Consider the following 24999-nt stretch of genomic DNA (forward strand, 5'->3'; position numbering starts at 1 on the left):
TGTAACAAAGAGGTCCTGAAGAACCCTTGTTCTTGCTTTAACCTGAAAATACAGAAAAACTACCCTGGGAGGTACCCAGCAGTAGTTTAGTGGAGTTCCATTCTCTATAACATTCACTCAAGTAAGCAGAGGAATCTGTATTGTCTTACATAGTTTACTTAAATATGAGTATTCAAAAGTGGGATTTAAATCCACGCCTTCACGAGAGACTGCTCGGTCATCCTATCCTACACAAATAAGAAAACTTTCAAGATTGGATGCCAAGCCAGTCATCTGAAGAGTCTAACATTTTGGGGTGTGTTTTGGCATAGTGGGTTTTTTCACTAGCGCTGTCGGAATGACATTGCAGTGTGTTTAAGAAAAGTTGTATTGTCAGAAGTGGGATTTGAACCCACGCCTCCAGGGGAGACTGCGACCTGAACGCAGCGCCTTAGACCGCTCGGCCATCCTGACTTATAGAAAAGCTAAGCCTTTCAGAAATGGAAGAAAAAACCGTCATGTTAAGGGTCCAGTTTTTGGGAATTTAAAATAGAAAGATTAGAACTGTTTCTTGTCCATTTCCATCATGTAGTTATTGGTTTATGATTAACAGTGCTGTAACAAAGAGGTCCTGAAGAACCCTTGTTCTTGCTTTAACCTGAAAATACAGAAAAACTACCCTGGGAGGTACCCAGCAGTAGTTTAGTGGAGTTCCATTCTCTATAACATTCACTCAAGTAAGCAGAGGAATCTGTATTGTCTTACATAGTTTACTTAAATATGAGTATTCAAAAGTGGGATTTAAATCCACGCCTTCACGAGAGACTGCTCGGTCATCCTATCCTACACAAATAAGAAAACTTTCAAGATTGGATGCCAAGCCAGTCATCTGAAGAGTCTAACATTTTGGGGCGTGTTTTGGCATAGTGGGTTTTTTCACTAGCGCTGTCGGAATGATATTGCAGTGTGTTTAATAAAAGTTGTATTGTCAGAAGTGGGATTTGAACCCACGCCTCCAGGGGAGACTGCGACCTGAACGCAGCGCCTTAGACCACTCGGCCATCCTGACTTATAGAAAAGCCAAGCCTTTCAGAAATGGAAGAAAAAACCGTCATGTTAAGGGTCCAGTTTTTGGGAATTTAAAATACTGCTGGGTACCTCCCAGGGTAGTTTTTCTGTATTTTCAGGTTAAAGCAAGAACAAGGGTTCTTCAGGACCTCTTTTTTACAGCACTGTTAATCATAAACCAATAACTACATGATGGAAATGGACAAGAAACAGTACTAATCTTTCTATTTTCTATTTCATATTTAAGTAACTATGTAAGACAATACAGATTCCTCTGCTTACTTGAGTGAATGTTATAGAGAATGGAACTCCACTAAACTACTGCTGGGTACCTCCCAGGGTAGTTTTTCTGTATTTTCAGGTTAAAGCAAGAACAAGGGTTCTTCAGGACCTCTTTGTTACAGCACTGTTAATCATAAACCAATAACTACATGATGGAAATGGACAAGAAACAGTTCTGTTTCTTGTCCATTTCCATCATGTAGTTATTGGTTTATGATTAACAGTGCTGTAACAAAGAGGTCCTGAAGAACCCTTGTTCTTGCTTTAACCTGAAAATACAGAAAAACTACCCTGGGAGGTACCCAGCAGTAGTTTAGTGGAGTTCCATTCTCTATAACATTCACTCAAGTAAGCAGAGGAATCTGTATTGTCTTACATAGTTACTTAAATATGAAATAGAAAATAGAAAGATTAGTACTGTTTCTTGTCCATTTCCATCATGTAGTTATTGGTTTATGATTAACAGTGCTGTAAAAAAGAGGTCCTGAAGAACCCTTGTTCTTGCTTTAACCTGAAAATACAGAAAAACTACCCTGGGAGGTACCCAGCAGTAGTTTAGTGGAGTTCCATTCTCTATAACATTCACTCAAGTAAGCAGAGGAATCGGTATTGTCTTACATAGTTTACTTAAATATGAGTATTCAAAAGTGGGATTTAAATCCACGCCTTCACGAGAGACTGCTCGGTCATCCTATCCTACACAAATAAGAAAACTTTCAAGATTGGATGCCAAGCCAGTCATCTGAAGAGTCTAACATTTTGGGGCGTGTTTTGGCATAGTGGGTTTTTTCACTAGCGCTGTCGGAATGATATTGCAGTGTGTTTAATAAAAGTTGTATTGTCAGAAGTGGGATTTGAATCCACGCCTCCAGGGGAGACTGCGACCTGAACGTAGCGCCTTAGACCGCTCGGCCATCCTGACTTATAGAAAAGCCAAGCCTTTCAGAAATGGAAGAAAAAACCGTCATGTTAAGGGTCCAGTTTTTGGGAATTTAAAATACTGCTGGGTACCTCCCAGGGTAGTTTTTCTGTATTTTCAGGTTAAAGCAAGAACAAGGGTTCTTCAGGACCTCTTTTTTACAGCACTGTTAATCATAAACCAATAACTACATGATGGAAATGGACAAGAAACAGTACTAATCTTTCTATTTTCTATTTCATATTTAAGTAACTATGTAAGACAATACAGATTCCTCTGCTTACTTGAGTGAATGTTATAGAGAATGGAACTCCACTAAACTACTGCTGGGTACCTCCCAGGGTAGTTTTTCTGTATTTTCAGGTTAAAGCAAGAACAAGGGTTCTTCAGGAACTCTTTGTTACAGCACTGTTAATCATAAACCAATAACTACATGATGGAAATGGACAAGAAACAGTTCTGTTTCTTGTCCATTTCCATCATGTAGTTATTGGTTTATGATTAACAGTGCTGTAACAAAGAGGTCCTGAAGAACCCTTGTTCTTGCTTTAACCTGAAAATACAGAAAAACTACCCTGGGAGGTACCCAGCAGTAGTTTAGTGGAGTTCCATTCTCTATAACATTCACTCAAGTAAGCAGAGGAATCTGTATTGTCTTACATAGTTACTTAAATATGAAATAGAAAATAGAAAGATTAGTACTGTTTCTTGTCCATTTCCATCATGTAGTTATTGGTTTATGATTAACAGTGCTGTAAAAAAGAGGTCCTGAAGAACCCTTGTTCTTGCTTTAACCTGAAAATACAGAAAAACTACCCTGGGAGGTACCCAGCAGTAGTTTAGTGGAGTTCCATTCTCTATAACATTCACTCAAGTAAGCAGAGGAATCGGTATTGTCTTACATAGTTTACTTAAATATGAGTATTCAAAATTGGGATTTAAATCCACGCCTTCACGAGAGACTGCTCGGTCATCCTATCCTACACAAATAAGAAAACTTTCAAGATTGGATGCCAAGCCAGTCATCTGAAGAGTCTAACATTTTGGGGCGTGTTTTGGCATAGTGGGTTTTTTCACTAGCGCTGTCGGAATGACATTGCAGTGTGTTTAATAAAAGTTGTATTGTCAGAAGTGGGATTTGAACCCACGCCTCCAGGGGAGACTCGACCTTAACGTAGCGCCTTAGACCGCTCGGCCATCCTGACTTATAGAAAAGCCAAGCCTTTCAGATATGGAAGAAAAAACCGTCATGTTAAGGGTCCAGTTTTTGGGAATTTAAAATAGAAAGATTAGAACTGTTTCTTGTCCATTTCCATCATGTAGTTATTGGTTTATGATTAACAGTGCTGTAACAAAGAGGTCCTGAAGAACCCTTGTTCTTGCTTTAACCTGAAAATACAGAAAAACTACCCTGGGAGGTACCCAGCAGTAGTTTAGTGGAGTTCCATTCTCTATAACATTCACTCAAGTAAGCAGAGGAATCTGTATTGTCTTACATAGTTACTTAAATATGAAATAGAAAATAGAAAGATTAGTACTGTTTCTTGTCCATTTCCATCATGTAGTTATTGGTTTATGATTAACAGTGCTGTAAAAAAGAGGTCCTGAAGAACCCTTGTTCTTGCTTTAACCTGAAAATACAGAAAAACTACCCTGGGAGGTACCCAGCAGTAGTTTAGTGGAGTTCCATTCTCTATAACATTCACTCAAGTAAGCAGAGGAATCGGTATTGTCTTACATAGTTTACTTAAATATGAGTATTCAAAAGTGGGATTTAAATCCACGCCTTCACGAGAGACTGCTCGGTCATCCTATCCTACACAAATAAGAAAACTTTCAAGATTGGATGCCAAGCCAGTCATCTGAAGAGTCTAACATTTTGGGGCGTGTTTTGGCATAGTGGGTTTTTTCACTAGCGCTGTCGGAATGACATTGCAGTGTGTTTAATAAAAGTTGTATTGTCAGAAGTGGGATTTGAACCCACGCCTCCAGGGGAGACTGCGACCTTAACGTAGCGCCTTACACCGCTCGGCCATCCTGACTTATAGAAAAGCCAAGCCTTTCAGATATGGAAGAAAAAACCGTCATGTTAAGGGTCCAGTTTTTGGGAATTTAAAATAGAAAGATTAGAACTGTTTCTTGTCCATTTCCATCATGTAGTTATTGGTTTATGATTAACAGTGCTGTAACAAAGAGGTCCTGAAGAACCCTTGTTCTTGCTTTAACCTGAAAATACAGAAAAACTACCCTGGGAGGTACCCAGCAGTAGTTTAGTGGAGTTCCATTCTCTATAACATTCACTCAAGTAAGCAGAGGAATCTGTATTGTCTTACATAGTTACTTAAATATGAAATAGAAAATAGAAAGATTAGTACTGTTTCTTGTCCATTTCCATCATGTAGTTATTGGTTTATGATTAACAGTGCTGTAAAAAAGAGGTCCTGAAGAACCCTTGTTCTTGCTTTAACCTGAAAATACAGAAAAACTACCCTGGGAGGTACCCAGCAGTAGTTTAGTGGAGTTCCATTCTCTATAACATTCACTCAAGTAAGCAGAGGAATCGGTATTGTCTTACATAGTTTACTTAAATATGAGTATTCAAAAGTGGGATTTAAATCCACGCCTTCACGAGAGACTGCTCGGTCATCCTATCCTACACAAATAAGAAAACTTTCAAGATTGGATGCCAAGCCAGTCATCTGAAGAGTCTAACATTTTGGGGCGTGTTTTGGCATAGTGGGTTTTTTCACTAGCGCTGTCGGAATGACATTGCAGTGTGTTTAATAAAAGTTGTATTGTCAGAAGTGGGATTTGAACCCACGCCTCCAGGGGAGACTGCGACCTTAACGTAGCGCCTTACACCGCTCGGCCATCCTGACTTATAGAAAAGCCAAGCCTTTCAGATATGGAAGAAAAAACCGTCATGTTAAGGGTCCAGTTTTTGGGAATTTAAAATAGAAAGATTAGAACTGTTTCTTGTCCATTTCCATCATGTAGTTATTGGTTTATGATTAACAGTGCTGTAACAAAGAGGTCCTGAAGAACCCTTGTTCTTGCTTTAACCTGAAAATACAGAAAAACTACCCTGGGAGGTACCCAGCAGTAGTTTAGTGGAGTTCCATTCTCTATAACATTCACTCAAGTAAGCAGAGGAATCTGTATTGTCTTACATAGTTACTTAAATATGAAATAGAAAATAGAAAGATTAGTACTGTTTCTTGTCCATTTCCATCATGTAGTTATTGGTTTATGATTAACAGTGCTGTAAAAAAGAGGTCCTGAAGAACCCTTGTTCTTGCTTTAACCTGAAAATACAGAAAAACTACCCTGGGAGGTACCCAGCAGTAGTTTAGTGGAGTTCCATTCTCTATAACATTCACTCAAGTAAGCAGAGGAATCGGTATTGTCTTACAAAGTTTACTTAAATATGAGTATACAAAAGTGGGATTTAAATCCACGCCTTCACGAGAGACTGCTCGGTCATCCTATCCTACACAAATAAGAAAACTTTCAAGATTGGATGCCAAGCCAGTCATCTGAAGAGTCTAACATTTTGGGGCGTGTTTTGGCATAGTGGGTTTTTTCACTAGCGCTGTCGGAATGACATTGCAGTGTGTTTAATAAAAGTTGTATTGTCAGAAGTGGGATTTGAACCCACACCTCCAGGGGAGACTGCGAACTGAACGCAGCGCCTTAGACCGCTCGGCCATCCTGACTTATAGAAAAGCCAAGCCTTTCAGAAATGGAAGAAAAAAACGTCATGTTAAGGGTCCAGTTTTTGGGAATTTAAAATAGAAAGATTAGAACTGTTTCTTGTCCATTTCCATCATGTAGTTATTGGTTTATGATTAACAGTGCTGTAACAAAGAGGTCCTGAAGAACCCTTGTTCTTGCTTTAACCTGAAAATACAGAAAAACTACCCTGGGAGGTACCCAGCAGTAGTTTAGTGGAGTTCCATTCTCTATAACATTCACTCAAGTAAGCAGAGGAATCTGTATTGTCTTACATAGTTACTTAAATATGAAATAGAAAATAGAAAGATTAGTACTGTTTCTTGTCCATTTCCATCATGTAGTTATTGGTTTATGATTAACAGTGCTGTAAAAAAGAGGTCCTGAAGAACCCTTGTTCTTGCTTTAACCTGAAAATACAGAAAAACTACCCTGGGAGGTACCCAGCAGTAGTTTAGTGGAGTTCCATTCTCTATAACATTCACTCAAGTAAGCAGAGGAATCGGTATTGTCTTACATAGTTTACTTAAATATGAGTATTCAAAAGTGGGATTTAAATCCACGCCTTCACGAGAGACTGCTCGGTCATCCTATCCTACACAAATAAGAAAACTTTCAAGATTGGATGCCAAGCCAGTCATCTGAAGAGTCTAACATTTTGGGGCGTGTTTTGGCATAGTGGGTTTTTTCACTAGCGCTGTCGGAATGATATTGCAGTGTGTTTAATAAAAGTTGTATTGTCAGAAGTGGGATTTGAACCCAGGCCTCCAGGAAAGACTGCGACCTGAACACAGCGCCTTAGACCGCTCGGCCATCCTGACTTATAGAAAAGCCAAGCCTTTCAGAAATGGAAGAAAAAACCGTCATGTTAAGGGTCCAGTTTTTGGGAATTTAAAATAGAAAGATTAGAACTGTTTCTTGTCCATTTCCATCATGTAGTTATTGGTTTATGATTAACAGTGCTGTAACAAAGAGGTCCTGAAGAACCCTTGTTCTTGCTTTAACCTGAAAATACAGAAAAACTACCCTGGGAGGTACCCAGCAGTAGTTTAGTGGAGTTCCATTCTCTATAACATTCACTCAAGTAAGCAGAGGAATCTGTATTGTCTTACATAGTTACTTAAATATGAAATAGAAAATAGAAAGATTAGTACTGTTTCTTGTCCATTTCCATCATGTAGTTATTGGTTTATGATTAACAGTGCTGTAAAAAAGAGGTCCTGAAGAACCCTTGTTCTTGCTTTAACCTGAAAATACAGAAAAACTACCCTGGGAGGTACCCAGCAGTAGTTTAGTGGAGTTCCATTCTCTATAACATTCACTCAAGTAAGCAGAGGAATCGGTATTGTCTTACATAGTTTACTTAAATATGAGTATTCAAAAGTGGGATTTAAATCCACGCCTTCACGAGAGACTGCTCGGTCATCCTATCCTACACAAATAAGAAAACTTTCAAGATTGGATGCCAAGCCAGTCATCTGAAGAGTCTAACATTTTGGGGCGTGTTTTGGCATAGTGGGTTTTTTCACTAGCGCTGTCGGAATGATATTGCAGTGTGTTTAATAAAAGTTGTATTGTCAGAAGTGGGATTTGAACCCAGGCCTCCAGGAAAGACTGCGACCTGAACACAGCGCCTTAGACCGCTCGGCCATCCTGACTTATAGAAAAGCCAAGCCTTTCAGAAATGGAAGAAAAAACCGTCATGTTAAGGGTCCAGTTTTTGGGAATTTAAAATAGAAAGATTAGAACTGTTTCTTGTCCATTTCCATCATGTAGTTATTGGTTTATGATTAACAGTGCTGTAACAAAGAGGTCCTGAAGAACCCTTGTTCTTGCTTTAACCTGAAAATACAGAAAAACTACCCTGGGAGGTACCCAGCAGTAGTTTAGTGGAGTTCCATTCTCTATAACATTCACTCAAGTAAGCAGAGGAATCTGTATTGTCTTACATAGTTACTTAAATATGAAATAGAAAATAGAAAGATTAGTACTGTTTCTTGTCCATTTCCATCATGTAGTTATTGGTTTATGATTAACAGTGCTGTAAAAAAGAGGTCCTGAAGAACCCTTGTTCTTGCTTTAACCTGAAAATACAGAAAAACTACCCTGGGAGGTACCCAGCAGTAGTTTAGTGGAGTTCCATTCTCTATAACATTCACTCAAGTAAGCAGAGGAATCGGTATTGTCTTACATAGTTTACTTAAATATGAGTATTCAAAAGTGGGATTTAAATCCACGCCTTCACGAGAGACTGCTCGGTCATCCTATCCTACACAAATAAGAAAACTTTCAAGATTGGATGCCAAGCCAGTCATCTGAAGAGTCTAACATTTTGGGGTGTGTTTTGGCATAGTGGGTTTTTTCACTAGCGCTGTCGGAATGACATTGCAGTGTGTTTAATAAAAGTTGTATAGTCAGAAGTGGGATTTGAACCCACGCCTCCAGGGGAGACTGCGACCTGAACGCAGCGCCTTAGACCGCTCGGCCATCCTGACTTATAGAAAAGCCAAGCCTTTCAGAAATGGAAGAAAAAACCGTCATGTTAAGGGTCCAGTTTTTGGGAATTTAAAATAGAAAGATTAGAACTGTTTCTTGTCCATTTCCATCATGTAGTTATTGGTTTATGATTAACAGTGCTGTAACAAAGAGGTCCTGAAGAACCCTTGTTCTTGCTTTAACCTGAAAATACAGAAAAACTACCCTGGGAGGTACCCAGCAGTAGTTTAGTTGAGTTCCATTCTCTATAACATTCACTCAAGTAAGCAGAGGAATCTGTATTGTCTTACATAGTTTACTTAAATATGAGTATTCAAAAGTGGGATTTAAATCCACGCCTTCACGAGAGACTGCTCGGTCATCCTATCCTACACAAATAAGAAAACTTTCAAGATTGGATGCCAAGCCAGTCATCTGAAGAGTCTAACATTTTGGGGCGTGTTTTGGCATAGTGGGTTTTTTCACTAGCGCTGTCGGAATGACATTGCAGTGTGTTTAAGAAAAGTTGTATTGTCAGAAGTGGGATTTGAACCCACGCCTCCAGGGAAGACTGCGCCCTTAACGCAGTGCCTTAGACCGCTTGGCCATCCTGACTTATAGAAAAGCCAAGCCTTTCAGATATGGAAGAAAAAACCGTCATGTTAAGGGTCCAGTTTTTGGGAATTTAAAATAGAAAGATTAGAACTGTTTCTTGTCCATTTCCATCATGTAGTTATTGGTTTATGATTAACAGTGCTGTAACAAAGAGGTCCTGAAGAACCCTTGTTCTTGCTTTAACCTGAAAATACAGAAAAACTACCCTGGGAGGTACCCAGCAGTAGTTTAGTGGAGTTCCATTCTCTATAACATTCACTCAAGTAAGCAGAGGAATCTGTATTGTCTTACATAGTTACTTAAATATGAAATAGAAAATAGAAAGATTAGTACTGTTTCTTGTCCATTTCCATCATGTAGTTATTGGTTTATGATTAACAGTGCTGTAAAAAAGAGGTCCTGAAGAACCCTTGTTCTTGCTTTAACCTGAAAATACAGAAAAACTACCCTGGGAGGTACCCAGCAGTAGTTTAGTGGAGTTCCATTCTCTATAACATTCACTCAAGTAAGCAGAGGAATCTGTATTGTCTTACATAGTTTACTTAAATATGAGTATTCAAAAGTGGGATTTAAATCCACGCCTTCACGAGAGACTGCTCGGTCATCCTATCCTACACAAATAAGAAAACTTTCAAGATTGGATGCCAAGGCAGTCATCTGAAGAGTCTAACATTTTGGGGCGTGTTTTGGCATAGTGGGTTTTTTCACTAGCGCTGTCGGAATGACATTGCAGTGTGTTTAAGAAAAGTTGTATTGTCAGAAGTGGGATTTTAACCCACGCCTCCAGGGGAGACTGCGACCTTAACGCAGCGCCTTAGACCTCTCGGCCATCCTGCCTAATAGAAAAGCCAAGCCTTTCAGATATGGAAGAAAAAACCGTCATGTTAAGGGTCCAGTTTTTGGGAATTTAAAATAGAAAGATTAGAACTGTTTCTTGTCCATTTCCATCATGTAGTTATTGGTTTATGATTAACAGTGCTGTAACAAAGAGGTCCTGAAGAACCCTTGTTCTTGCTTTAACCTGAAAATACAGAAAAACTACCCTGGGAGGTACCCAGCAGTAGTTTAGTGGAGTTCCATTCTCTATATCATTCACTCAAGTAAGCAGAGGAATCTGTATTGTCTTACATAGTTACTTAAATATGAAATAGAAAATAGAAAGATTAGTACTGTTTCTTGTCCATTTCCATCATGTAGTTATTGGTTTATGATTAACAGTGCTGTAAAAAAGAGGTCCTGAAGAACCCTTGTTCTTGCTTTAACCTGAAAATACAGAAAAACTACCCTGGGAGGTACCCAGCAGTAGTTTAGTGGAGTTCCATTCTCTATAACATTCACTCAAGTAAGCAGAGGAATCTGTATTGTCTTACATAGTTTACTTAAATATGAGTATTCAAAAGTGGGATTTAAATCCACGCCTTCACGAGAGACTGCTCGGTCATCCTATCCTACACAAATAAGAAAACTTTCAAGATTGGATGCCAAGCCAGTCATCTGAAGAGTCTAACATTTTGGGGCGTGTTTTGGCATAGTGGGTTTTTTCACTAGCGCTGTCGGAATGACATTGCAGTGTGTTTAAGAAAAGTTGTATTGTCAGAAGTGGGATTTGAACCCACGCCTCCAGGGGAGACTGCGACCTTAACGCAGCACCTTACACCGCTCGGCCATCCTGACTTATAGAAAAGCCAAGCCTTTCAGATATGGAAGAAAAAACCGTCATGTTAAGGGTCCAGTTTTTGGGAATTTAAAATAGAAAGATTAGAACTGTTTCTTGTCCATTTCCATCATGTAGTTATTGGTTTATGATTAACAGTGCTGTAACAAAGAGGTCCTGAAGAACCCTCGTTCTTGCTTTAACCTGAAAATACAGAAAAACTACCCTGGGAGGTACCCAGCAGTACTTTAGTGGAGTTCCATTCTCTATAACATTCACTCAAGTAAGCAGAGGAATCTGTATTGTCTTAAATATGAAATAGAAAATAGAAAGATTAGTACTGTTTCTTGTCCATTTCCATCATGTAGTTATTGGTTTATGATTAACAGTGCTGTAAAAAAGAGGTCCTGAAGAACCCTTGTTCTTGCTTTAACCTGAAAATACAGAAAAACTACCCTGGGAGGTACCCAGCAGTAGTTTAGTGGAGTTCCATTCTCTATAACATTCACTCAAGTAAGCAGAGGAATCTGTATTGTCTTACATAGTTTACTTAAATATGAGTATTCAAAAGTGGGATTTAAATCCACGCCTTCACGAGAGACTGCTCGGTCATCCTATCCTACACAAATAAGAAAACTTTCAAGATTGGATGCCAAGGCAGTCATCTGAAGAGTCTAACATTTTGGGGCGTGTTTTGGCATAGTGGGTTTTTTCACTAGCGCTGTCGGAATGACATTGCAGTGTGTTTAAGAAAAGTTGTATTGTCAGAAGTGGGATTTTAACCCACGCCTCCAGGGGAGACTGCGACCTTAACACAGCGCCTTAGACCTCCCGGCCATCCTGCCTAATAGAAAAGCCAAGCCTTTCAGATATGGAAGAAAAAACCGTCATGTTAAGGGTCCAGTTTTTGGGAATTTAAAATAGAAAGATTAGAACTGTTTCTTGTCCATTTCCATCATGTAGTTATTGGTTTATGATTAACAGTGCTGTAACAAAGAGGTCCTGAAGAACCCTTGTTCTTGCTTTAACCTGAAAATACAGAAAAACTACCCTGGGAGGTACCCAGCAGTAGTTTAGTGGAGTTCCATTCTCTATATCATTCACTCAAGTAAGCAGAGGAATCTGTATTGTCTTACATAGTTACTTAAATATGAAATAGAAAATAGAAAGATTAGTACTGTTTCTTGTCCATTTCCATCATGTAGTTATTGGTTTATGATTAACAGTGCTGTAAAAAAGAGGTCCTGAAGAACCCTTGTTCTTGCTTTAACCTGAAAATACAGAAAAACTACCCTGGGAGGTACCCAGCAGTAGTTTAGTGGAGTTCCATTCTCTATAACATTCACTCAAGTAAGCAGAGGAATCTGTATTGTCTTACATAGTTTACTTAAATATGAGTATTCAAAAGTGGGATTTAAATCCACGCCTTCACGAGAGACTGCTCGGTCATCCTATCCTACACAAATAAGAAAACTTTCAAGATTGGATGCCAAGGCAGTCATCTGAAGAGTCTAACATTTTGGGGCGTGTTTTGGCATAGTGGGTTTTTTCACTAGCGCTGTCGGAATGACATTGCAGTGTGTTTAAGAAAAGTTGTATTGTCAGAAGTGGGATTTTAACCCACGCCTCCAGGGGAGACTGCGACCTTAACACAGCGCCTTAGACCTCTCGGCCATCCTGCCTAATAGAAAAGCCAAGCCTTTCAGATATGGAAGAAAAAACCGTCATGTTAAGGGTCCAGTTTTTGGGAATTTAAAATAGAAAGATTAGAACTGTTTCTTGTCCATTTCCATCATGTAGTTATTGGTTTATGATTAACAGTGCTGTAACAAAGAGGTCCTGAAGAACCCTTGTTCTTGCTTTAACCTGAAAATACAGAAAAACTACCCTGGGAGGTACCCAGCAGTAGTTTAGTGGAGTTCCATTCTCTATATCATTCACTCAAGTAAGCAGAGGAATCTGTATTGTCTTACATAGTTACTTAAATATGAAATAGAAAATAGAAAGATTAGTACTGTTTCTTGTCCATTTCCATCATGTAGTTATTGGTTTATGATTAACAGTGCTGTAAAAAAGAGGTCCTGAAGAACCCTTGTTCTTGCTTTAACCTGAAAATACAGAAAAACTACCCTGGGAGGTACCCAGCAGTAGTTTAGTGGAGTTCCATTCTCTATAACATTCACTCAAGTAAGCAGAGGAATCTGTATTGTCTTACATAGTTTACTTAAATATGAGTATTCAAAAGTGGGATTTAAATCCACGCCTTCACGAGAGACTGCTCGGTCATCCTATCCTACACAAATAAGAAAACTTTCAAGATTGGATGCCAAGCCAGTCATCTGAAGAGTCTAACATTTTGGGGCGTGTTTTGGCATAGTGGGTTTTTTCACTAGCGCTGTCGGAATGACATTGCAGTGTGTTTAAGAAAAGTTGTATTGTCAGAAGTGGGATTTTAACCCACGCCTCCAGGGGAGACTGCGACCTTAACGCAGCGCCTTAGACCTCTCGGCCATCCTGCCTAATAGAAAAGCCAAGCCTTTCAGATATGGAAGAAAAAACCGTCATGTTAAGGGTCCAGTTTTTGGGAATTTAAAATAGAAAGATTAGAACTGTTTCTTGTCCATTTCCATCATGTAGTTATTGGTTTATGATTAACAGTGCTGTAACAAAGAGGTCCTGAAGAACCCTTGTTCTTGCTTTAACCTGAAAATACAGAAAAACTACCCTGGGAGGTACCCAGCAGTAGTTTAGTGGAGTTCCATTCTCTATATCATTCACTCAAGTAAGCAGATGAATCTGTATTGTCTTACATAGTTACTTAAATATGAAATAGAAAATAGAAAGATTAGTACTGTTTCTTGTCCATTTCCATCATGTAGTTATTGGTTTATGATTAACAGTGCTGTAAAAAAGAGGTCCTGAAGAACCCTTGTTCTTGCTTTAACCTGAAAATACAGAAAAACTACCCTGGGAGGTACCCAGCAGTAGTTTAGTGGAGTTCCATTCTCTATAACATTCACTCAAGTAAGCAGAGGAATCTGTATTGTCTTACATAGTTTACTTAAATATGAGTATTCAAAAGTGGGATTTAAATCCACGCCTTCACGAGAGACTGCTCGGTCATCCTATCCTACACAAATAAGAAAACTTTCAAGATTGGATGCCAAGCCAGTCATCTGAAGAGTCTAACATTTTGGGGCGTGTTTTGGCATAGTGGGTTTTTTCACTAGCGCTGTCGGAATGACATTGCAGTGTGTTTAAGAAAAGTTGTATTGTCAGAAGTGGGATTTGAACCCACGCCTCCAGGGGAGACTGCGACCTTAACGCAGCGCCTTACACCGCTCGGCCATCCTGACTTATAGAAAAGCCAAGCCTTTCAGATATGGAAGAAAAAACCGTCATGTTAAGGGTCCAGTTTTTGGGAATTTAAAATAGAAAGATTAGAACTGTTTCTTGTCCATTTCCATCATGTAGTTATTGGTTTATGATTAACAGTGCTGTAACAAAGAGGTCCTGAAGAACCCTCGTTCTTGCTTTAACCTGAAAATACAGAAAAACTACCCTGGGAGGTACCCAGCAGTACTTTAGTGGAGTTCCATTCTCTATAACATTCACTCAAGTAAGCAGAGGAATCTGTATTGTCTTAAATATGAAATAGAAAATAGAAAGATTAGTACTGTTTCTTGTCCATTTCCATCATGTAGTTATTGGTTTATGATTAACAGTGCTGTAAAAAAGAGGTCCTGAAGAACCCTTGTTCTTGCTTTAACCTGAAAATACAGAAAAACTACCCTGGGAGGTACCCAGCAGTAGTTTAGTGGAGTTCCATTCTCTATAACATTCACTCAAGTAAGCAGAGGAATCGGTATTGTCTTACATAGTTTACTTAAATATGAGTATTCAAAAGTGGGATTTAAATCCACGCCTTCACGAGAGACTGCTCGGTCATCCTATCCTACACAAATAAGAAAACTTTCAAGATTGGATGCCAAGCCAGTCATCTGAAGAGTCTAACATTTTGGGGCGTGTTTTGGCATAGTGGGTTTTTTCACTAGCAGTGTGTTTAATAAAAGTTGTATTGTCAGAAGTGGGATTTGAACCCACGCCTCCAGGAGAGACTGCGACCTGAACGCAGCGCCTTAGACCGCTCGGCCATCCTGACTTATAGAAAAGCCAAGCCTTTCAGAAATGGAAGAAAAAAACGTCATGTTAAGGGTCCAGTTTTTGGGAATTTAAAATACAAAGATTAGAACTGTTTCTTGTCCATTTCCATCATGTAGTTATTGGTTTATGATTAACAGTGCTGTAACAAAGAGGTCCTGAAGAACCCTTGTTCTTGCTTTAACCTGAAAATACAGAAAAACTACCCTGGGAGGTACCCAGCAGTAGTTTAGTGGAGTTCCATTCTCTATAACATTCACTCAAGTAAGCAGAGGAATCGGTATTGTCTTACATAGTTTACTTAAATATGAGTATTCAAAAGTGGGATTTAAATCCACGCCTTCACGAGAGACTGCTCTGTCATCCTATCCTACACAAATAAGAAAACTTTCAAGATTGGATGCCAAGCCAGTCATCTGAAGAGTCTAACATTTTGGGGCGTGTTTTGGCATAGTGGGTTTTTTCACTAGCGCTGTCGGAATGACATTGCAGTGTGTTTAATAAAAGTTGTATTGTCAGAAGTGGGATTTGAACCCACGCCTCCAGGGGAGACTGCGACCTGAACGCAGCGCCTCAGACCGCTCGGCCATCCTGACTTATAGAAAAGCCAAGCCTTTCAGAAATGGAAGAAAAAAACGTCATGTTAAGGGTCCAGTTTTTGGGAATTTAAAATAGAAAGATTAGAACTGTTTCTTGTCCATTTCCATCATGTAGTTATTGGTTTATGATTAACAGTGCTGTAACAAAGAGGTCCTGAAGAACCCTTGTTCTTGCTTTAACCTGAAAATACAGAAAAACTACCCTGGGAGGTACCCAGCAGTAGTTTAGTGGAGTTCCATTCTCTATAACATTCACTCAAGTAAGCAGAGGAATCGGTATTGTCTTACATAGTTTACTTAAATATGAGTATTCAAAAGTGGGATTTAAATCCACGCCTTCACGAGAGACTGCTCGGTCATCCTATCCTACACAAATCAGAAAACTTTCAAGATTGGATGCCAAACCAGTCATCTGAAGAGTCTAACATTTTGGGGCGTGTTTTGGCATAGTGGGTTTTTTCACTAGCGCTGTCGGAATGACATTGCAGTGTGTTTAATAAAAGTTGTATTGTCAGAAGTGGGATTTGAACCCACGCCTCCAGGGGAGACTGCGACCTGAACGCAGCGCCTCAGACCGCTCGGCCATCCTGACTTATAGAAAAGCCAAGCCTTTCAGAAATGGAAGAAAAAACCGTCATGTTAAGGGTCCAGTTTTTGGGAATTTAAAATAGAAAGATTAGAACTGTTTCTTGTCCATTTCCATCATGTAGTTATTGGTTTATGATTAACAGTGCTGTAACAAAGAGGTCCTGAAGAACCCTTGTTCTTGCTTTAACCTGAAAATACAGAAAAACTACCCTGGGAGGTACCCAGCAGTAGTTTAGTGGAGTTCCATTCTCTATAACATTCACTCAAGTAAGCAGAGGAATCTGTATTGTCTTACATAGTTACTTAAATATGAAATAGAAAATAGAAAGATTAGTACTGTTTCTTGTCCATTTCCATCATGTAGTTATTGGTTTATGATTAACAGTGCTGTAAAAAAGAGGTCCTGAAGAACCCTTGTTCTTGCTTTAACCTGAAAATACAGAAAAACTACCCTGGGAGGTACCCAGCAGTAGTTTAGTGGAGTTCCATTCTCTATAACATTCACTCAAGTAAGCAGAGGAATCGGTATTGTCTTACATAGTTTACTTAAATATGAGTATTCAAAAGTGGGATTTAAATCCACGCCTTCACGAGAGACTGCTCGGTCATCCTATCCTACTCCATTTCCATCATGTAGTTATTGGTTTATGATTAACAGTGCTGTAACAAAGAGGTCCTGAAGAACCCTTGTTCTTGCTTTAACCTGAAAATACAGAAAAACTACCCTGGGAGGTACCCAGCAGTAGTTTAGTGGAGTTCCATTCTCTATAACATTCACTCAAGTAAGCAGAGGAATCTGTATTGTCTTACATAGTTACTTAAATATGAAATAGAAAATAGAAAGATTAGTACTGTTTCTTGTCCATTTCCATCATGTAGTTATTGGTTTATGATTAACAGTGCTGTAAAAAAGAGGTCCTGAAGAACCCTTGTTCTTGCTTTAACCTGAAAATACAGAAAAACTACCCTGGGAGGTACCCAGCAGTAGTTTAGTGGAGTTCCATTCTCTATAACATTCACTCAAGTAAGCAGAGGAATCGGTATTGTCTTACATAGTTTACTTAAATATGAGTATTCAAAAGTGGGATTGAAATCCACGCCTTCACGAGAGACTGCTCGGTCATCCTATCCTACACAAATAAGAAAACTTTCAAGATTGGATGCCAAGCCAGTCATCTGAAGAGTCTAACATTTTGGGGCGTGTTTTGGCATAGTGGGTTTTTTCACTAGCGCTGTCGGAATGACATTGCAGTGTGTTTAATAAAAGTTGTATTGTCAGAAGTGGGATTTGAACCCACGCCTCCAGGGGAGACTGCGACCTGAACGCAGCGCCTTAGACCGCTCGGCCATCCTGACTTATAGAAAAGCCAAGCCTTTCAGAAATGGAAGAAAAAACCGTCATGTTAAGGGTCCAGTTTTTGGGAATTTAAAATAGAAAGATTAGAACTGTTTCTTGTCCATTTCCATCATGTAGTTATTGGTTTATGATTAACAGTGCTGTAACAAAGAGGTCCTGAAGAACCCTTGTTCTTGCTTTAACCTGAAAATACAGAAAAACTACCCTGGGAGGTACCCAGCAGTAGTTTAGTGGAGTTCCATTCTCTATAACATTCACTCAAGTAAGCAGAGGAATCTGTATTGTCTTACATAGTTACTTAAATATGAAATAGAAAATAGAAAGATTAGTACTGTTTCTTGTCCATTTCCATCATGTAGTTATTGGTTTATGATTAACAGTGCTGTAAAAAAGAGGTCCTGAAGAACCCTTGTTCTTGCTTTAACCTGAAAATACAGAAAAACTACCCTGGGAGGTACCCAGCAGTAGTTTAGTGGAGTTCCATTCTCTATAACATTCACTCAAGTAAGCAGAGGAATTGGTATTGTCTTACATAGTTTACTTAAATATGAGTATTCAAAAGTGGGATTTAAATCCACGCCTTCACGAGAGACTGCTCGGTCATCCTATCCTACACAAATAAGAAAACTTTCAAGATTGGATGCCAAGCCAGTCATCTGAAGAGTCTAACATTTTGGGGCGTGTTTTGGCATAGTGGGTTTTTTCACTAGCGCTGTCGGAATGACATTGCAGTGTGTTTAATAAAAGTTGTATTGTCAGAAGTGGGATTTGAACCCACGCCTCCAGGGGAGACTGCGACCTGAACGCAGCGCCTTAGACCGCTCGGCCATCCTGACTTATAGAAAAGCCAAGCCTTTCAGAAATGGAAGAAAAAACCGTCATGTTAAGGGTCCAGTTTTTGGGAATTTAAAATAGAAAGATTAGAACTGTTTCTTGTCCATTTCCATCATGTAGTTATTGGTTTATGATTAACAGTGGTGTAACAAAGAGGTCCTGAAGAACCCTTGTTCTTGCTTTAACCTGAAAATACAGAAAAACTACCCTGGGAGGTACCCAGCAGTAGTTTAGTGGAGTTCCATTCTCTATAACATTCACTCAAGTAAGCAGAGGAATCTGTATTGTCTTACATAGTTACTTAAATATGAAATAGAAAATAGAAAGATTAGTACTGTTTCTTGTCCATTTCCATCATGTAGTTATTGGTTTATGATTAACAGTGCTGTAAAAAAGAGGTCCTGAAGAACCCTTGTTCTTGCTTTAACCTGAAAATACAGAAAAACTACCCTGGGAGGTACCCAGCAGTAGTTTAGTGGAGTTCCATTCTCTATAACATTCACTCAAGTAAGCAGAGGAATCGGTATTGTCTTACATAGTTTACTTAAATATGAGTATTCAAAAGTGGGATTTAAATCCACGCCTTCACGAGAGACTGCTCGGTCATCCTATCCTACACAAATAAGAAAACTTTCAAGATTGGATGCCAAGCCAGTCATCTGAAGAGTCTAACATTTTGGGGTGTGTTTTGGCATAGTGGGTTTTTTCACTAGCGCTGTCGGAATGACATTGCAGTGTGTTTAAGAAAAGTTGTATTGTCAGAAGTGGGATTTGAACCCACGCCTCCAGGGGAGACTGCGACCTGAACGCAGCGCCTTAGACCGCTCGGCCATCCTGACTTATAGAAAAGCTAAGCCTTTCAGAAATGGAAGAAAAAACCGTCATGTTAAGGGTCCAGTTTTTGGGAATTTAAAATAGAAAGATTAGAACTGTTTCTTGTCCATTTCCATCATGTAGTTATTGGTTTATGATTAACAGTGCTGTAAAAAAGAGGTCCTGAAGAACCCTTGTTCTTGCTTTAACCTGAAAATACAGAAAAACGACCCTGGGAGGTACCCAGCAGTAGTTTAGTGGAGTTCCATTCTCTATAACATTCACTCAAGTAAGCAGAGGAATCTGTATTGTCTTACATAGTTACTTAAATATGAAATAGAAAATAGAAAGATTAGTACTGTTTCTTGTCCATTTCCATCATGTAGTTATTGGTTTATGATTAACAGTGCTGTAAAAAAGAGGTCCTGAAGAACCCTTGTTCTTGCTTTAACCTGAAAATACAGAAAAACTACCCTGGGAGGTACCCAGCAGTAGTTTAGTGGAGTTCCATTCTCTATAACATTCACTCAAGTAAGCAGAGGAATCGGTATTGTCTTACATAGTTTACTTAAATATGAGTATTCAAAAGTGGGATTTAAATCCACGCCTTCACGAGAGACTGCTCGGTCATCCTATCCTACACAAATAAGAAAACTTTCAAGATTGGAAGAAAAAACCGTCATGTTAAGGGTCCAGTTTTTGGGAATTTAAAATAGAAAGATTAGAACTGTTTCTTGTCCATTTCCATCATGTAGTTATTGGTTTATGATTAACAGTGCTGTAACAAAGAGGTCCTGAAGAACCCTTGTTCTTGCTTTAACCTGAAAATACAGAAAAACTACCCTGGGAGGTACCCAGCAGTAGTTTAGTGGAGTTCCATTCTCTATAACATTCACTCAAGTAAGCAGAGGAATCTGTATTGTCTTACATAGTTACTTAAATATGAAATAGAAAATAGAAAGATTAGAACTGTTTCTTGTCCATTTCCATCATGTAGTTATTGGTTTATGATTAACAGTGGTGTAACAAAGAGGTCCTGAAGAACCCTTGTTCTTGCTTTAACCTGAAAATACAGAAAAACTACCCTGGGAGGTACCCAGCAGTAGTTTAGTGGAGTTCCATTCTCTATAACATTCACTCAAGTAAGCAGAGGAATCTGTATTGTCTTACATAGTTACTTAAATATGAAATAGAAAATAGAAAGATTAGTACTGTTTCTTGTCCATTTCCATCATGTAGTTATTGGTTTATGATTAACAGTGCTGTAAAAAAGAGGTCCTGAAGAACCCTTGTTCTTGCTTTAACCTGAAAATACAGAAAAACTACCCTGGGAGGTACCCAGCAGTAGTTTAGTGGAGTTCCATTCTCTATAACATTCACTCAAGTAAGCAGAGGAATCGGTATTGTCTTACATAGTTTACTTAAATATGAGTATTCAAAAGTGGGATTTAAATCCACGCCTTCACGAGAGACTGCTCGGTCATCCTATCCTACACAAATAAGAAAACTTTCAAGATTGGATGCCAAGCCAGTCATCTGAAGAGTCTAACATTTTGGGGTGTGTTTTGGCATAGTGGGTTTTTTCACTAGCGCTGTCGGAATGACATTGCAGTGTGTTTAAGAAAAGTTGTATTGTCAGAAGTGGGATTTGAACCCACGCCTCCAGGGGAGACTGCGACCTGAACGCAGCGCCTTAGACCGCTCGGCCATCCTGACTTATAGAAAAGCTAAGCCTTTCAGAAATGGAAGAAAAAACCGTCATGTTAAGGGTCCAGTTTTTGGGAATTTAAAATAGAAAGATTAGAACTGTTTCTTGTCCATTTCCATCATGTAGTTATTGGTTTATGATTAACAGTGCTGTAACAAAGAGGTCCTGAAGAACCCTTGTTCTTGCTTTAACCTGAAAATACAGAAAAACTACCCTGGGAGGTACCCAGCAGTAGTTTAGTGGAGTTCCATTCTCTATAACATTCACTCAAGTAAGCAGAGGAATCTGTATTGTCTTACATAGTTTACTTAAATATGAGTATTCAAAAGTGGGATTTAAATCCACGCCTTCACGAGAGACTGCTCGGTCATCCTATCCTACACAAATAAGAAAACTTTCAAGATTGGATGCCAAGCCAGTCACCTGAAGAGTCTAACATTTTGGGGTGTGTTTTGGCATAGTGGGTTTTTTCACTAGCGCTGTCGGAATGACATTGCAGTGTGTTTAATAAAAGTTGTATTGTCAGAAGTGGGATTTGAACCCACGCCTCCAGGGGAGACTGCGACCTGAACGCAGCGCCTTAGACCGCTCGGCCATCCTGACTTATAGAAAAGCCAAGCCTTTCAGAAATGGAAGAAAAAACCGTCATGTTAAGGGTCCAGTTTTTGGGAATTTAAAATAGAAAGATTAGAACTGTTTCTTGTCCATTTCCATCATGTAGTTATTGGTTTATGATTAACAGTGCTGTAACAAAGAGGTCCTGAAGAACCCTTGTTCTTGCTTTAACCTGAAAATACAGAAAAACTACCCTGGGAGGTACCCAGCAGTAGTTTAGTGGAGTTCCATTCTCTATAACATTCACTCAAGTAAGCAGAGGAATCGGTATTGTCTTACATAGTTTACTTAAATATGAGTATTCAAAAGTGGGATTTAAATCCACGCCTTCACGAGAGACTGCTCGGTCATCCTATCCTACACAAATAAGAAAACTTTCAAGATTGGATGCCAAGCCAGTCATCTGAAGAGTCTAACATTTTGGGGCGTGTTTTGGCATAGTGGGTTTTTTCACTAGCGCTGTCGGAATGACATTGCAGTGTGTTTAAGAAAAGTTGTATTGTCAGAAGTGGGATTTGAACCCACGCCTCCAGGGGAGACTGCGACCTGAACGCAGCGCCTTAGACCGCTCGGCCATCCTGACTTATAGAAAAGCCAAGCCTTTCAGAAATGGAAGAAAAAACCGTCATGTTAAGGGTCCAGTTTTTGGGAATTTAAAATAGAAAGATTAGAACTGTTTCTTGTCCATTTCCATCATGTAGTTATTGGTTTATGATTAACAGTGCTGTAACAAAGAGGTCCTGAAGAACCCTTGTTCTTGCTTTAACCTGAAAATACAGAAAAACTACCCTGGGAGGTACCCAGCAGTAGTTTAGTGGAGTTCCATTCTCTATAACATTCACTCAAGTAAGCAGAGGAATCGGTATTGTCTTACATAGTTTACTTAAATATGAGTATTCAAAAGTGGGATTTAAATCCACGCCTTCACGAGAGACTGCTCGGTCATCCTATCCTACACAAATAAGAAAACTTTCAAGATTGGACGCCAAGCCAGTCATCTGAAGAGTCTAACATTTTGGGGCGTGTTTTGGCATAGTGGGTTTTTTCACTAGCGCTGTCGGAATGACATTGCAGTGTGTTTAAGAAAAGTTGTATTGTCAGAAGTGGGATTTGAACCCACGCCTCCAGGGGAGACTGCGACCTTAACGCAGCGCCTTAGACCGCTCGGCCATCCTGACTTATAGAAAAGCTAAGCCTTTCAGAAATGGAAGAAAAAACCGTCATGTTAAGGGTCCAGTTTTTGGGAATTTAAAATAGAAAGATTAGAACTGTTTCTTGTCCATTTCCATCATGTAGTTATTGGTTTATGATTAACAGTGCTGTAACAAAGAGGTCCTGAAGAACCCTTGTTCTTGCTTTAACCTGAAAATACAGAAAAACTACCCTGGGAGGTACCCAGCAGTAGTTTAGTGGAGTTCCATTCTCTATAACATTCACTCAAGTAAGCAGAGGAATCTGTATTGTCTTACATAGTTTACTTAAATATGAGTATTCAAAAGTGGGATTTAAATCCACGCCTTCACGAGAGACTGCTCGGTCATCCTATCCTACACAAATAAGAAAACTTTCAAGATTGGATGCCAAGCCAGTCATCTGAAGAGTCTAACATTTTGGGGTGTGTTTTGGCATAGTGGGTTTTTTCACTAGCGCTGTCGGAATGACATTGCAGTGTGTTTAATAAAAGTTGTATTGTCAGAAGTGGGATTTGAACCCACGCCTCCAGGGGAGACTGCGACCTGAACGCAGCGCCTTAGACCGCTCGGCCATCCTGACTTATAGAAAAGCCAAGCCTTTCAGAAATGGAAGAAAAAACCGTCATGTTAAGGGTCCAGTTTTTGGGAATTTAAAATAGAAAGATTAGAACTGTTTCTTGTCCATTTCCATCATGTAGTTATTGGTTTATGATTAACAGTGCTGTAACAAAGAGGTCCTGAAGAACCCTTGTTCTTGCTTTAACCTGAAAATACAGAAAAACTACCCTGGGAGGTACCCAGCAGTAGTTTAGTGGAGTTCCATTCTCTATAACATTCACTCAAGTAAGCAGAGGAATCGGTATTGTCTTACATAGTTTACTTAAATATGAGTATTCAAAAGTGGGATTTAAATCCACGCCTTCACGAGAGACTGCTCGGTCATCCTATCCTACACAAATAAGAAAACTTTCAAGATTGGATGCCAAGCCAGTCATCTGAAGAGTCTAACATTTTGGGGCGTGTTTTGGCATAGTGGGTTTTTTCACTAGCGCTGTCGGAATGACATTGCAGTGTGTTTAAGAAAAGTTGTATTGTCAGAAGTGGGATTTGAACCCACGGCTCCAGGGGAGACCGCGACCTGAACGCAGCGCCTTAGACCGCTCGGCCATCCTGACTTATAGAAAAGCCAAGCCTTTCAGAAATGGAAGAAAAAACCGTCATGTTAAGGGTCCAGTTTTTGGGAATTTAAAATAGAAAGATTAGAACTGTTTCTTGTCCATTTCCATCATGTAGTTATTGGTTTATGATTAACAGTGCTGTAACAAAGAGGTCCTGAAGAACCCTTGTTCTTGCTTTAACCTGAAAATACAGAAAAACTACCCTGGGAGGTACCCAGCAGTAGTTTAGTGGAGTTCCATTCTCTATAACATTCACTCAAGTAAGCAGAGGAATCGGTATTGTCTTACATAGTTTACTTAAATATGAGTATTCAAAAGTGGGATTTAAATCCACGCCTTCACGAGAGACTGCTCGGTCATCCTATCCTACACAAATAAGAAAACTTTCAAGATTGGACGCCAAGCCAGTCATCTGAAGAGTCTAACATTTTGGGGCGTGTTTTGGCATAGTGGGTTTTTTCACTAGCGCTGTCGGAATGACATTGCAGTGTGTTTAAGAAAAGTTGTATTGTCAGAAGTGGGATTTGAACCCACGCCTCCAGGGGAGACTGCGACCTTAACGCAGCGCCTTAGACCGCTCGGCCATCCTGACTTATAGAAAAGCCAAGCCTTTCAGAAATGGAAGAAAAAACCGTCATGTTAAGGGTCCAGTTTTTGGGAATTTAAAATAGAAAGATTAGAACTGTTTCTTGTCCATTTCCATCATGTAGTTATTGGTTTATGATTAACAGTGCTGTAACAAAGAGGTCCTGAAGAACCCTTGTTCTTGCTTTAACCTGAAAATACAGAAAAACTACCCTGGGAGGTACCCAGCAGTAGTTTAGTGGAGTTCCATTCTCTATAACATTCACTCAAGTAAGCAGAGGAATCTGTATTGTCTTACATAGTTTACTTAAATATGAGTATTCAAAAGTGGGATTTAAATCCACGCCTTCACGAGAGACTGCTCGGTCATCCTATCCTACACAAATAAGAAAACTTTCAAGATTGGATGCCAAGCCAGTCATCTGAAGAGTCTAACATTTTGGGGTGTGTTTTGGCATAGTGGGTTTTTTCACTAGCGCTGTCGGAATGACATTGCAGTGTGTTTAAGAAAAGTTGTATTGTCAGAAGTGGGATTTGAACCCACGCCTCCAGGGGAGACTGCGACCTTAACGCAGCGCCTTAGACCGCTCGGCCATCCTGACTTATAGAAAAGCCAAGCCTTTCAGAAATGGAAGAAAAAACCG

The 24999-nt window shown here is 39.4% G+C and overlaps 18 non-coding genes across 18 annotated transcripts; all 18 read right to left on the reverse strand.

The window, feature by feature from the left end:
- Positions 1–370: 370 nt before the first annotated feature.
- TRNAL-CAG (transfer RNA leucine (anticodon CAG)) lies at positions 371–453 on the reverse strand. Its single transcript has one exon. It is a non-coding gene; the product is annotated as a tRNA-Leu (tRNA).
- A 512-nt stretch (positions 454–965) lies between these two features.
- On the reverse strand, positions 966–1048 carry TRNAL-CAG (transfer RNA leucine (anticodon CAG)). The gene has a single exon. It is a non-coding gene; the product is annotated as a tRNA-Leu (tRNA).
- Positions 1049–4207: 3159 nt separating this feature from the next.
- On the reverse strand, positions 4208–4290 carry TRNAL-AAG (transfer RNA leucine (anticodon AAG)). Its single transcript has one exon. It is a non-coding gene; the product is annotated as a tRNA-Leu (tRNA).
- A 754-nt stretch (positions 4291–5044) lies between these two features.
- Positions 5045–5127, reverse strand: TRNAL-AAG (transfer RNA leucine (anticodon AAG)). The gene has a single exon. It is a non-coding gene; the product is annotated as a tRNA-Leu (tRNA).
- Positions 5128–8392: 3265 nt separating this feature from the next.
- Positions 8393–8475, reverse strand: TRNAL-CAG (transfer RNA leucine (anticodon CAG)). Its single transcript has one exon. It is a non-coding gene; the product is annotated as a tRNA-Leu (tRNA).
- A 2186-nt stretch (positions 8476–10661) lies between these two features.
- TRNAL-AAG (transfer RNA leucine (anticodon AAG)) lies at positions 10662–10744 on the reverse strand. Its single transcript has one exon. It is a non-coding gene; the product is annotated as a tRNA-Leu (tRNA).
- A 3253-nt stretch (positions 10745–13997) lies between these two features.
- On the reverse strand, positions 13998–14080 carry TRNAL-AAG (transfer RNA leucine (anticodon AAG)). The gene has a single exon. It is a non-coding gene; the product is annotated as a tRNA-Leu (tRNA).
- Positions 14081–14803: 723 nt separating this feature from the next.
- On the reverse strand, positions 14804–14886 carry TRNAL-CAG (transfer RNA leucine (anticodon CAG)). Its single transcript has one exon. It is a non-coding gene; the product is annotated as a tRNA-Leu (tRNA).
- A 2459-nt stretch (positions 14887–17345) lies between these two features.
- Positions 17346–17428, reverse strand: TRNAL-CAG (transfer RNA leucine (anticodon CAG)). Its single transcript has one exon. It is a non-coding gene; the product is annotated as a tRNA-Leu (tRNA).
- A 754-nt stretch (positions 17429–18182) lies between these two features.
- On the reverse strand, positions 18183–18265 carry TRNAL-CAG (transfer RNA leucine (anticodon CAG)). Its single transcript has one exon. It is a non-coding gene; the product is annotated as a tRNA-Leu (tRNA).
- A 754-nt stretch (positions 18266–19019) lies between these two features.
- Positions 19020–19102, reverse strand: TRNAL-CAG (transfer RNA leucine (anticodon CAG)). Its single transcript has one exon. It is a non-coding gene; the product is annotated as a tRNA-Leu (tRNA).
- Positions 19103–20709: 1607 nt separating this feature from the next.
- TRNAL-CAG (transfer RNA leucine (anticodon CAG)) lies at positions 20710–20792 on the reverse strand. The gene has a single exon. It is a non-coding gene; the product is annotated as a tRNA-Leu (tRNA).
- Positions 20793–21304: 512 nt separating this feature from the next.
- On the reverse strand, positions 21305–21387 carry TRNAL-CAG (transfer RNA leucine (anticodon CAG)). Its single transcript has one exon. It is a non-coding gene; the product is annotated as a tRNA-Leu (tRNA).
- A 512-nt stretch (positions 21388–21899) lies between these two features.
- TRNAL-CAG (transfer RNA leucine (anticodon CAG)) lies at positions 21900–21982 on the reverse strand. Its single transcript has one exon. It is a non-coding gene; the product is annotated as a tRNA-Leu (tRNA).
- Positions 21983–22494: 512 nt separating this feature from the next.
- On the reverse strand, positions 22495–22577 carry TRNAL-AAG (transfer RNA leucine (anticodon AAG)). The gene has a single exon. It is a non-coding gene; the product is annotated as a tRNA-Leu (tRNA).
- Positions 22578–23089: 512 nt separating this feature from the next.
- Positions 23090–23172, reverse strand: TRNAL-CAG (transfer RNA leucine (anticodon CAG)). Its single transcript has one exon. It is a non-coding gene; the product is annotated as a tRNA-Leu (tRNA).
- Positions 23173–24279: 1107 nt separating this feature from the next.
- On the reverse strand, positions 24280–24362 carry TRNAL-AAG (transfer RNA leucine (anticodon AAG)). The gene has a single exon. It is a non-coding gene; the product is annotated as a tRNA-Leu (tRNA).
- A 512-nt stretch (positions 24363–24874) lies between these two features.
- TRNAL-AAG (transfer RNA leucine (anticodon AAG)) lies at positions 24875–24957 on the reverse strand. The gene has a single exon. It is a non-coding gene; the product is annotated as a tRNA-Leu (tRNA).
- Positions 24958–24999: the final 42 nt, after the last annotated feature.

Source organism: Rhinoderma darwinii, chromosome 3 (assembly GCF_050947455.1).
Source record: "Rhinoderma darwinii isolate aRhiDar2 chromosome 3, aRhiDar2.hap1, whole genome shotgun sequence".
Lineage (NCBI taxonomy): Eukaryota > Metazoa > Chordata > Amphibia > Anura > Rhinodermatidae > Rhinoderma > Rhinoderma darwinii.